Below are 14,152 nucleotides of genomic sequence, written 5' to 3' on the forward strand. Positions count from 1 at the left end.
ATTGGCTTTTCCTAAAGACTCAATGTGATCTTGGATCACTAAAATATAAAATGAAGAGTCTTGAGCTTTTGAGCTTGAGCCAATCCTTTGTCCTTAGCATTTTGAGGGTTCCACTTTCACATCCATGCCATGCCAATCATTGAGCTTTCCTGAAATAATCATCTTGGAATAGCATTAGCTCAATGAGCTATATGTTGTTATGAATTACCAAAACCACCTAGGGAAAGTTGCACTTTCACCCCCTCTCCGCGGGACTCGCCAGAAGACACCTCCCCTAGTTTCTGCGCCGTAGTAGCTCCTGAAAACACCGGCGGCACCAGCCCGCGCACATCAAAAGTCAGCCTGGAGGCGACGAATTCCTTCCGGTCCCTGCGTTGGAACAGGGGAATGAAGGCGCTAGGCGGGTACTCCTGGTTGTCTCCGACTATGAGACGTAGGACGGCATCCAGTTTGTTGTCAGGCAGGTCCCCCGGCCTCAGGAGGGCCTTGTTTTCCCCTCCTTCAAGCTCCCGGAAGAAGCGCGCGCGCCTGGAATGGGGCAACCCGCAGCGTCAAGAACTCCCTCAGGAGCATCGCTCCCGTAATATTGGCCGCCCTCGCATTGCCCGGCTTCAGGTCCGTCATCATCTGCCCCAGCACTGACGATGCCTGCTCATCGACAAGCTCCGCCCTGGGCCACTCCTTTCCTTGTCAGGGCGCCTCCGTCGGCAACACCAGGCGCGGACGGGCGAGCTTTGCATCCACCATAACCCATTTGGATCGAATGTTGTCGGCCCTCTTCCCAGTGCTCGAGATCGAGTTGGCCTTGCCGGACGCAACGAAGTTGGCGCATCCAGAGATGTGACCCTCGCTGACATGGAGGAAGAAGAAATGGTGTAGGAGCGCCACGGACGGCATCACGCCCAGGTACGCCTCACAGTAGTAGGCAAAGATGGACAGGAGGAGGACAGAGTTGGGATGGAGATGCAACGCTTGCAGCCCATAGTGGTTGCTACCTCTTGAGCACTGCGTTGGATTTCCACGAAGAGGAAGGGATGATGCAGCAAAGTAGCGTAAGTATTTCCCTCAGTTTTTGAGAACCAAGGTATCAATCTAGTAGGAGGCTACGCTCGAGTCCGTTGTACCTACACAAAAACAATAGCTCAACGCAACCAACGTGCTTAGGGGTTGTCAATCCCTTCACGGTCACTTACGAAAGTGAGATCTGATGGAGATGATAAATAATATTTTTTGGTATTTTTGGTATAGAGATGAAAAGTAAGTAAAGTAAAAGCAAAGTAAAAGCAAAGCAATAATAAAGTGATGGAGATTGATATGATGAGAAAGAGACCCGAGGGCCATAGGTTTCACTAGTGGATTCTCTCAAGAGCATAAGTATTCTACGGTGGGTGAACAAATTACTATTGAGCAATTGATAGAATTGAGCATAGTTATGACAATATCTAGGTATGATCATGTATATAGGCATCACGTCCGAGACAAGTAGACCGAAACGATTCTGCATCTACTACTATTACTCCACTCATCGACCGCTATCCAGCATGCATCTAGAGTATTAAGTTAAAAACAGAGTAACGCCTTAAGCAAGATGACATGATGTAGAGGGATAATTTCATGCAATATGATAAAAAACCCATCTTGTTATCCTCGATGGCAACAATACAATACGTGCCTTGCTGCCCCTTCTGTCACTGGGAAAGGACACCGCAAGATTGAACCCAAAGCTAAGCACTTCTCCCATGGCAAGAACAACCAATCTAGTAGGCCAAACCAAACTGATAATTCGAAGAGACTTGCAAAAATAACCAATCATACATAAAAGAATTCAGAGAAGATTCAAATACTATTCATAGATAGACTTGATCATAAACCCACAATTCATCGGTCTCAACAAACACACTGCAAAAAGAAGATTACATCGAATAGATCTCCACGAGAGAGGGGGAGAACATTGTATTGAGATCCAAAAAGAGAGAAGAAGCCATCTAGCTACTAGCTATGGACCCGTAGGTCTGAAGTAAACTACTCATACTTCATCGGAGGGGCTTGGCTGATGATGTAGAAGCCCTCCGTGATCGATGCCCCCTCCGGCGAAGCTCCGGAACAGGCCCCAAGATGGGATCTCGTGGATACAGAAAGTTGCAGCGGTGGAATTAGGTTTTTGGCTCCGTCCCCGATCATTTGGGGGTACGTGGATTGAGGGAGTCCTGGATTAGGGGGTCTCCGGACAGCCGGACTATATCATTTGGCCGGACTGTTGGACTATGAAGATACAAGATTGAAGACTTCGTCCCGTGTCTAGATAGGACTCTACTTGGCGTGGAAGGCAAGCTAGGAAATATGGATATGTATATATCCTCCTTTGTAACCGACCTTGTGTAACCCTAGCCCTTTCCGATGTCTATATAAACCGGAGGGTTTTAGTCCATAGGACAACCTACAATCATACCATAGTCTAGCTTCTAGGGTTTAGCCTCTCCGATCTCGTGGTAGATCAACTCTTGTAACACTCATATCATCAAGAATATATCAAGCAGGACGTAGGGTTTTACCTCCATCAAGAGGGCTCGAACCTGGGTAAAACATCATGTTCCCTGCGTCCTATTACCATCCGCCTTAGACGCACAGTTTGGGACCCCCTACTCGAGATCCGCCGATTTTGACACCGACATTGGTGCTTTCATTGAGAGTTCCTCTGTGTCGTCGCCGTTAGGCTTGATGGCTCCTACGATCATCGATAGCGATGCCGTCCAGGGTGAGACTTTTCTCCCTGGACAGATCTTTGTGTTCGGCGGCTTCGCACTGCGGGCTAACTCGCTTGGGCATCTGGAGCAGATCGAAAGTTACGCCCCTGGCCACTAGGTCAGGTTTGGAATCTTAAACTACACGGCCGATATCCGTGGAGACTTGATCTTCGACGGATTTGAGCCTTTGCCTTGTGTGTCACGCGGTCACGATGAGTACGATTTAGCTCTACCATCAGACAGTGTTCAGGAGATTGCACCGACAGCCGCTCCGACCCTCAATTCGGAGCCAGTTGCGCCGTCCATGGACGAGTGGATGGACCCCGCCACGGAGGCCTTACCCACAGCGATGATCGAGCCGAACATCGACCTTACCCTCCACGAGAGCCGTGTTGTTAGACTGCCGGATCCTTCTCCGGCCACAGACTCCGAACCGCATGTGCCCGTTCCTAGCGAATCCGATTGGGCGCCGATCATGGAGTTTACCTCCGCGGACATTTTTCAGCACTCGCCCTTTGGCGACATACTGAACTCTTTAAGGTATCTCTCCTTGTCAGGAGAATCCTGGCCGAACTATGTCCGGCAGGATTGGGATGCGGATGACGAAGAAATTCGCTGCCCACCCAGCACCCACTTAGTAGCCATTGTCGACGACTTAACCGACATGTTCGACTTCGACTCCGAAGACATCAACGGTATGGACAACGATGCGGGAGACGAAGAGGAACCACTGCACACAGGGCACTGGACAGCCACCTCATCATACGATATATACATGGTGGACACACCCAAAGAAGGCAATGGCGACGGGACAGCGGAGGATGACCCCTCCAAGAAGCAACCCAAGCGCCAGCGTCAGCGGCGCCGCTCTAAGTCCCGCCAAGGCGAAAGTGGTGATACCGGCACCGGAGATAATAGCACTCCGGACAGTGCCGAAGACAACAACAATCCCCTCCAGCAAGATTTAGAGCAGGAGGATGGAGGAGCCAGCCCTCCTGAGAGAGCGGCAGATGGAGAGCCGGAGGATGATAATTACATGCCCCCCTCTGAAGATGAGGCAAGCCTCGGCGATGACAAATTCGTCGTGCCAGAGGATCCCGTCGAACAAGAGCGCTTCAAGCGCCGGCTTATAGCCACGACAAATAGCCTTAAGAAAAAGCAGCAGCAGCTTCAAGCTGATCAATATCTGCTCGCTGACAGATGGACTGAAGTCCTCACAGTCGAGGAATATAAACTCGAACGCCCCTCCAAGAGTTACCCAAAATGCAGGTTGCTACCCCGACTGCAGGAAGAAGCGCATGACGCGGCTGATCGGCCACCTCGTGGCCGCGATAGAGAGGCATTCCGGCCAAAAGCTCAGCCTGCACCCGGACGACATCCAAATAAAAAGGCATGGGGAAATACGCCAGACCCACGAGACGTATTGGAGGACAAAGCAAAATAGGCAAGATCGATCTGCGGATCACGAGGGCGCACCACTGTGCGAGACGATAAACGTCACGCCGGATACAATAAAGGTAAATCTGGCCGGGCCGAACACAGCGGGAGGACTCATTGGAGCTGCGTCGCGATATAGCCCAGTACAGAGGTGCCGCACACCCCTTATGCTTCACAGATGAAGTAATGGATCATCAAATCCCAGAGGGTTTCAAACCCTTAAATATAGAATCATACGACGGCACAACAGATCCTGCGGTATAGATCGAGGATTTCCTCCTGCATATCCACATGGCACGCGGTGATGATCTACACGCCATTAAATACCTCCCACTCAAACTCAAAGGACTAGCTCGGCATTGGCTCAATAGCTTGCCAGCAGAATCCATTGGCTGTTGGGAAGATCTGGAAGACGCATTCCTCGACAACTTTCAGGGCACTTATGTGCGACCACCAGATGCCGATGACTTGAGCCACATAATTCAGCAGCCATAAGAATCAGCCAGGCAATTCTGGACTCGGTTCCTAACAAAGAAAAATCAAATCGTCGACTGTCCGGATGCAGAGGCCCTAGAAACTTTCAAGCACAACATCCGCGACGAGTGGCTAGCCCGGCACCTTGGTTAGGAAAAGCCGAAATCTATGGCAGCCCTCACGACACTCATGACCCACTTTTGTGCGGGAGAAGACAGCTGGCCGGCTCACGGTAAAAACATATCAAAGAACCATGGTACTTCGGATACCAAGGATGGCAATAGCAGGACACGTCGCAACAAACATAAGCACCGCATTAAAAGTGACGATACTGAGGATACGACAGTCAATGCCGGATTCAAAGGCTCTAAACCCGGTCAGCGGAAAAAGCCATTCAAAAGAAGCACTCCGGGCCCGTCCAGTTTGGACCGTATACTCGATCGCTTGTGTCAAATACACAGCACCCCCGACAAGCCAGCCAACCACACCAACAGGGATTGTTGGGCGTTCAAGCAGGTTGGCAAGTTAATTGCCGAAAACAATGATAAGGGGCCACATAGCGATGACGAGGAGGAGCCCCGGCAGCCGAATACCGAAGGACAGAAGAGGTTCCCCCCACAAGTGCGGACGGTGAACATGATATACGCAACCCACATCCCCAAGAGGGAGCGGAAGCGTGCGCTCAGGGACGTATATGCGTTGGAGCCACTCGCCCCAAAGTTCAACCCATGGTCCTCCTGTCCGATCACCTTCGATCGCAGGGACCACCCCACTAGTATCCATCATGGCGGATTCGCCGCACTGGTCCTAGACCCAATCATTGACGGATTTCACCTCACTCGAGTCCTTATGGATGGAGGCAGCAGTCTGAACCTGCTTTATCAGGACACAGTGCGCAAAATGGGTATAGACCCCTCAAGGATCAAACCCACAAAAACGACCTTTAAAGGCGTCATACCAGGAGTAGAGGCCCATTGCACAGGCTCAGTCACACTTGAAGTGGTCTTCGGATCCCCGGATAACTTCCGAAGTGAAGAGTTAATCTTCGATATAGTCCCGTTTCGCAGTGGTTATCATGCACTGCTCGGGCGAACCGCATTTGCGAGATTCAATGCGGTACCGCATTATGCATACCTCAAGCTCAAGATGCCAGGATCTCGGGGGGGGGGGGTCATTACAGTTAATGGAAACACAGAGCGCTCTCTCAGAACGGAGGAGCACACTGCGGCCCTCGCAGTGGAAGCGCAAAGCGACCTGTTAAGGCAATCCACTAGTTCGGTGTTTAAGGACCCGAACACCTTCAACCGAGCCCGGAGTAATCGGCAACAGGACCGCCTCGCACGTCCCGAGCTTGCATAGCAATGCGGCCCCCATCCCGGCCCAAGCCAAACGGCGAAACTCATGACATGCGTACATAATTACGCATTAAAAATACCATGGGCACAGGCGGGAAAGGGGGCATGACTACGGCACGCCCCAAGACGCGGCTTAAACCGCACTAGGGGCTTCGTGCTTTGTTATTTTTCTCTCTTTCAGGACTTGAATCTCTGGAAACTCTGTCCGGCAGCATGATTGCCGAACATATGATGCAGCATCCAAGAAGGCAGAAAGCTACGTCACACCACGGAACTCCCAGGTGGATTACGATAACGAGTGCAATACTTGCTTTAATACTATTCTTCAGCTTGCCCTTGGAGGGGACATAGTCCTATTTTTTGCTTATTGCACTACCTGTATCATTCTGCTTTAACGCACCTTTTTGAATAAACAATGCATAGCATTAACACTATTATTGCATTCTTCCTTATATATATATATGTGTGTGTGTGTGTGTGTTCATTAATGACACCTTGCAACCGTACACTTTGGTACGGCCAATACACCAGGGGCTTAAGTACCCCACAATATGGTGTGAGAAGTCCGAACACTTTCACAAGTGCGGCACGCCGAACTTATAGCATTATATGCATCAACTCCGAATCATGTCTTTGGTCAATAGTTGGGTTTTCCCGGCTCCCATGTTTTGGTACCTTACATTCCGCTATATCGGCTAAGGTAGCACTGGGAGAACTACTGCGATTGTGCCCCGGTTCAGCTGGGCTAAGCACCTCAATAGAGAAAGCTAAAACTGACTGTCATGATAAGGCGAGAGACTGGTCGCTGTTCGAGAGGTTTTCGAGTCCCTAAAGACTTATGCCGCTTAGAGCGAGGCGTCAACCCTGTCCGGCTTAAGGCGTGTATCGCGCCCCGAATTCAGCCTTTCGAATACTAGGGGCTTCGCCGAAATTTAAAATTATAGAATTATATGGCTAAGTGAGAGTGATAACGCATTATAGTCCGATTGCCTTGTTCGTTGTGCTGAGCACCTCCCTCGAAGGACCCAACAATGGGAACAAGAGTGCTCAGGTTTATCCCGAACACCCCAGCACTTGTGGCATGGGGGGCAGAAGCCGACGACTAGCCATCTCTCAGATTTGATAAACAGCCAAACAGAAGGTAATATTTTAAATTCAAACAGCGTTGCATAGCGCATATGAACAAGTTTTCATGAATACAGGATTACACGAGCGGATTTACTCAAATATTGTATCTTTGGTACACTCGTCCGCTACGAGACGGGCACCCTTCAGGACACCCTCATAGTACATCTCGGGGTGGCGATGCTCCTTGCCCTCCGGCGGCCCTTCCTTCATCAGCTTCACGGCGTCTAGCTTGGCCCATTGCACCTTCACACGGGCGAAAGCCCGGCGTGCACCTTCGATGCAGACGGACCGCTTGACGACTTCCAGCTGTGGGTAGGCATCCACAAGCCGCCTCACCAGGCCAAAGTAGCTGTTCGGAAGGGCGTCGCCAGGCCACAGCCGGACTATAAAGCCCTTCATGGCCTGTTCGGCCGCCTTGTGTAGCTCGACCAGCTGCTTTAGCTGGTCGCTCATAGGCACCGGGTGTTCGGTCCCAGTATATTGGGCCTAGAACAACTTCTCCGTTGAGCTTCCCTCCTCGGCCTAGTAAAACGTTGCGGCATCCGACACGCTGCGGGGAAAATCTGTGAATGCTCCTGGAGAGCTCCGGATTCAGGTAAGTAACAAGTAATTTACTTTCACATGCTTGCTTTGCATATAGAACGCCTTACCCGCCGCTATCTTCTTCATCGCATCAATCTCCTGGAGGGCCTTTTGGGCTTCGGCCTTGGCACTCTTTGCGCTCTCGAGGGCCGCAGCAAGCTCAGACTCTCGCGTCTTCAAGTCAAGCTCCAATGCCTCATGCTTCGTCACGAGAGCGTGGAGCTCCTGCTGCACCTCGCCCACCCGTGCCTCATGCCTTTCCCGCTCGGTGCGCTCCTTGGCCGCTTTGTTTTCGGCCTCGGATAGCGCTTGCTTCAGGGTCACCACCTCGGCTGTGGCCCCTGGCAAATTTATGATGATCTTGTCATTTTGCAATCGCATTCTTTTTATACATATCCATAGACTAGATATTACTTACCTTTGTTCTCCTCGAGCTGCCTCTTGGCAAGGCCGAGCTCGTCCTTGGACCCTTTAAGGTCCTGCTTCAGTGCGGCGACCTCCGCAGTCAGTGCGGCAGATGCCAGCAGCGAAGCCTGCATACGCATATTGACATACTTATATTAGACTCCTGCGATATTGTTTGATCCTCTGTTCGGCTTTTCTTTGTGAACACCGAACAAAGCATCAGGGGCTACTTTCTATGCGATAATATTTTTCCCATATTTTAAACACTTACCTCAAAGTCTGTTAGAAGGATGGCACAGGCTTCAGTCAGTCCGCTCTTGGCGGACTGAACCTTCTTGATCACCGCACTCATAATAGTGTGGTGCTCTTTGTCAATGGAAGCGCTGCGAAGCGCTCCCAGCAAGTTGTCCGGCACCTCTGGATGGACAGAGGTCACTGGCACAGGCGTCTTGCCCCTTTTGAAAGAAGGCTGCCTGCCCGAATCCGGGACCGTTGGAGGTTTCGGCGCGGTGTTCGACTGTGGGGCCGAACTCGGGGCCCTCGGGAGCCTTACTCCCTTTGCTCCCGCAGTCCGGAAGGTCGCCTTGAGGCGCCTACGGGACTGTCTCCCCTTGACCCGGTGCCTCTTGAGACAATACCTCGGCATTGTCCGTAGTGCAAGGGAACGTGGCGGTCGGAAGTGGATCGCTATCCATATCCGATGAGTGCAGGGAGCCGTCCGACGAAGATACGTCGATACGGGCACGAGGCGGTCTGCATAATCATATTCAGCGTTAGGAGAAGCAGTGCGACAAAGGAATGCTATGAGTTACTCTGGTATCCGAATACTTACGACTTCACCAGGGGCTTGGCTCTGAGCAGCCACTCGTCTTTGCCTTCGGCGGCGGTGGTGGAACTATCCGGAAGGAGAGTCCTTCCCTTCTTGGACCCTTCAGCCCCCCTAGTTGGGGCAGCCTTCCTTTTCTTGTCTCCCCTGACTGGAGGGGGAGAGTCTTCATCTTCCTCCTCATCTTCATGGGAAGAGTTCGCCGAGGAGTCAACGGACGACGAGTCCGATACTACCTGGCGCCGGGAACTCTTTCGGGTTCCCTTGGCCTTCTTGGTCTTCTCCGCACCTTGTAAGGAGCCGGAGTCAGCATCTCCGTCAGGAGAGCATCCGCAGTGTCTTCGGGGAGAGGGGCCGGACAGTTGATCTGCTCCGATGCCTCCACCCAGTCCTGTCAAAGGCATGGGAGCTCAGACCCTGCACGTGGTTAAGCAATGGGAAGTAAATATCCTACCAGATGTACAGAACTTACCAGATTTGCAGGGCGCTTCACGCTTAGCCCGCGGTCCTCGGTGAGAGAGGGAGGGACCTCGGCGCCCTTGAAAAGCACCCTCCAGACGTCCTTGTGCGTCGTATTGAAGAGCTCGCTGAGAGTCTGGTGCCGGGCTGGGTCGAACTCCCATAAATTGAAATCCCGTTGTTGGCACGGGAGGATCCGGCGGAAGAGCATGACTTGGACTATGTTGATGAGCTTGAGCTTCTTGCTTGCCATATTCCGGATACATTTGTGGAGTCCGTCCAGCTCCGCCGATGCACCCCAAGACAGACCCTTCTCTTTCCAGGAGGTGAGCCGCGTGGGGATTCCGAATCGAAACTCGGGGGCTGCCGCCCAGTTGGCATCGCACGGCTTGGTGATTTAGAACCAGGCCGATTGCCACCCCTTTATGGTCTCCACGAAGGAGTCCTCAAGCCATGTAACATTGGGCATCTTGCCCACCATGGCTCCGCCGCATTCCGCTTGTTGGCCTCCCACCACCTTCGGCTTGATATTGAAGGTCTTCAGCCACAGGCCGAAGTGGGGCCAGATGCGGAGGAAAGCCTCACACACGATGATGAACGCCGAAATGTTGAGGATAAAGTTCGAGGCCAGATTATGAAAGTCCAGCCCGCAGTAGAACATAAGACCACAGACGAATGGATGGAGGGGAAACCCCAGTCCGCGGAGGAAGTGGTGGAGGAAGACTACCCTATCGTGAGGTTCCGGGGTGGGGACGATCTGCCCCGTAGCGGGCAACCGATGTGCGATATTCGCAGATAAGTATCCGGCTCTGCACAGCTTTTTGATGTGTCCCTCCGTGACAGAGGAAGCCATCCATTTGCCTCCCACTCCGGACATGATTGGAGAAGGTTGAGAGGAAGGATGTAGGCTTGGGCGTTGGAGCTCGAGTGCGCAAGAGAGGATGAGCAAGGAGGAAGAAGGCGTGGGTAGAAAAAGGTTAAACCTTGTCCCTTTATAAGGGCGGCCAAAACTATGCGCCCCCACTAGCCTGGTAAAACTCGCTTATCCCCCAAGCGTCGTAGTCGATGGTGCGGTTGGGTTACCCACGTCCGTATTGATGAGAATCCCGTAATAAGGGGAACACGATCTCTGCTTTGACAAGACGTGTCAAGAAACTGCCTCGCGTTATGTGCGGGGCTAGTTTAATGAAACGGTTCGAGTAATCACCGGGCCGTGGCGTAATGTCATGTTGCCAAAACGTGTCAGCAGATTAGATTTGTGGAAATATTATTCTCTCTACGGTAGTATGTGGAACTTATTTTGCAGGGTCGGACACTATCCTTGTATTCAAATTCTTCTGTGGTGTATTTGGAGCAGGAACCCGCCTTGCAATGCTGAAGACAACACTGCGCGCCGGACTCGTTGTCATTGAAGCCTGGTTCAGGGGCTACTGAGGGAGTCCTGGATTAGGGGGTCTCCGGACAGCCGGACTATATCCTTTGGCCGGACTGTCGGACTATATCCTACCCTCGTGAGCACCTCGTGGCTTTCTTGACGGAGGGTCCAAGTCTCCTGGATCTTATCTGATGAGAAAATCATGTTTCCGAAGGTTTCATTCCATTTGGACTCCGTTTGATATTCCTTTTCTTCGAAACCCTAAAACAGGCAAAAAAAACAGCAATTCTGAGCTGAGCCTCCGGTTAATAGGTTAGTCCCAAAAATAATATAAAAGTGGAAAATAAAGCCCAATAATGTCTAAAATAGTAGATAATATAGCATGGAGCAATCAAAAATTATAGATACGTTGGAGACATATCAAGCATCCCCAAGCTTAATTCCTGCTCGTCCTCAAGTAGGTAAATGATAAAAACAGAATTTTTGATGCGGAGTGCTACTTGGCATTATTTTAATGTAATCCTTCTTAATTGTGGTATGAATATTTAGATCTGAAAGATTCAAGACAAAAGTTCGTATTGACATAAAAATGATAATACTTCAAGCATACTAACTAAGCAATTATGTCTTCTCAAAATAACATGGCCAAAGAAAGTTCATCCCTACAAAATCATATAGTTTAGTCATGTTTCATTTTCGTCACACAAGAATGCTATCATCATGCACAACCCCGATGACAAGCCAAGCAATTGTTTCATACTTTAGTAACCTCAAACCTATAAACTGTCACGCAATATATGAGCGCGAGCCATGGACATAGCACTATGGGTGGAATAGAATATAATGAAGGGGGGTTATGTGGAGAAGACAAAAAAGGAGAAAGTCTCACATCAACGAGGCTAATCAATGGGCTATGGAGATGCCCACCGATTGATCTTAATGCAAGGAGTAGGGATTGCCATGCAACGGATGCACTAGAGCTATAAATGTATGAAACCTCAACAAAAGAAACTAGTGGGTGTGCATCCAACTTGCTTTCTCACGAAGACCTAGGGCACTTGAGGAGGCCCATTGTTGGAATATACAAGCCAAGTTTTATAATGAAAAATTCCCACTAGTATATGAAAGTGATAACATGAGAGACTCTCTACTATGAAGATCATGGTGCTACTTTGAAGCACAAGTGTGGTAAAAGGATAGTAACATTGTCCCTTCTCTCTTTTTCCCTCATTTTTTGGGCCTTCTCTTTTTTTATGGCCTTTCTCTCTATTTTTTTATTTATTCCTCACTTGGCACAATGCTCTAATAATGATGATCATCACACTTCTATTTATTTACAACTCGATACTAGAACAAAGATGACTTTATGTGAATGCCTCCGGCGGTGTACCGGGATATCCAGTGAACCAAGAGTGACATGTATGAAAGAATTATGAACGGTGGCTTTGCCACAAATACTATGTCAACTACATGATCATGCTAAGCAATATGACAATGATGAATGTGTCATGATGAACAGAATGATGGAAAGTTACATGGCAATATATCTCGGAATGGCTATGGAAATGCCATAATAGGTAGGTATGGTGGCTGTTTTGAGGAAGATATAAGGAGGTTTATGTGTGAAAGAGCGTATCATATCACGGGGTTTGGATGCACCGGCGAAGTTTGCGCCAACTCTCAATGTGAGAAAGGGAATGCACGGTACCGAAGAGGCTAGCAAGGGTGGAAGGGTGAGAGTGCGTATAATCCATAGACTCAACATTAGTCATAAAGAACTCACATACTTATTGAAAAAATCTACAAGTCATCAAAAACCTCGGGACTACGCGCATGCTCCTAGGGGGATAGATTGGTAGGAAAAGACCATCGCTCGTCCCCGACCGCCGCTCATAAGGAAGACAATCAAATAACACCTCATGTATCAAATTTGTTGCATAACATTTACCATGCGTGCATGCTACGGGACTTGCAAACCTCAACACAAGTATTTCTCAATTTCACAACTACTCAACTAGCATGACTTTGATATTATTACCTCCATATCTCAAAACAATCATCAAGCATCAAACTTTTCTTAGTATTCAACACACTCATAAGAAAGTTTTATTATTAATCTTGCATACCAAGCATATTGGGATTTTAAGCAAATTACCATGCTATTAATACTCTCAAAATAATCTAAGTGAAGCATGAGAGAACAATAGTTTCTATAAAAAAAATCCACCACCGTGCTCTAAAAGATATAAGTGAAGCACTAGAGCAAAATTATAAAGCTCAAAAGATATAAGTGAAGCACATAGAGTATTCTATCAAATTCCAAATCATGTATGGCTCTCTCAAAAGGTGTGTACAGCAAGGATGATTGTGCTAAACTAATAACCAAAGACTCAAATCATAAAAGACGCTCCAAGCAAAACACATATCATGTGATGAATAAAAATATAGCTCCAAGTAAAGTTACCGATAGAAGTGGACGAAAAAGGGGATGCCTTCTGGGGCATCCCCAAGCTTTGGCTTTTATGTGTCCTTAGATTATATTGGGGGTGCCATGGGCATCCTCAAGCTTAGGCTCTTGCCACTCCTTGTTCCATAATCCATCAAATCTTTACCCAAAATTTGAAAACTTCACACCACAAAACTTAAAGTAGAAAACTTGTGAGCTCCGTTAGCGAAAGAAAACAAAAGACCACTTCAAGGTACTGTAATTAACTCATTATTTATTTATATTGGTGTTATACCTACTGTATTCCAACTTCTCTATGGATTATAAACTATTTTACTAGCCATAGATTCATCAAAATAAGCAAACAACACACGAAAAATAGAATCTGTCAAAAACAGAACAGTCTGTAGTAATCTGTATCTAGAGCAAGCTCTGGAACCCCAAAAAAATTAAAATAAACTGCTGGACGTGAGGAATTTATCTATTAATCGTCTGCAAAAAGAATTAACTAAATATCAAATTCCAATTAAAAATGACAGCAGTTCTCGTGAGCACTAAAGTTTCTGTTTTTTACAGAAAGTTCAATCAAGACTTTCCCCAAGTCTTCCCAACGGTTCTACTTGGCACAAACACTAATTAAACACAAAAAACACAACCAAAACAGAGGCTAGATAATTTATTTATTACTAAACAGGAGCAAAAAGCAAGGAATAAAAATAAAATTGGGTTGCCTCCCAACAAGCGCTATCGTTTAACGCCCCTAGTTAGGCATAACAAGCAAGAATAGATCTAGGTATTGCCATCTTTGGTAGGCAATCCATAAGTGGCTCTCATGATAGATTCATATGGTAATTTTATTTTCTTTCTAGGAAAGTGTTACATGCCGTTTTTTAATGGAAATTGAAATCTGATATTCCCTTC

Source organism: Triticum urartu, chromosome 5 (genome assembly GCF_003073215.2).
Source record: "Triticum urartu cultivar G1812 chromosome 5, Tu2.1, whole genome shotgun sequence".
NCBI classification, from domain to species: domain Eukaryota; kingdom Viridiplantae; phylum Streptophyta; class Magnoliopsida; order Poales; family Poaceae; genus Triticum; species Triticum urartu.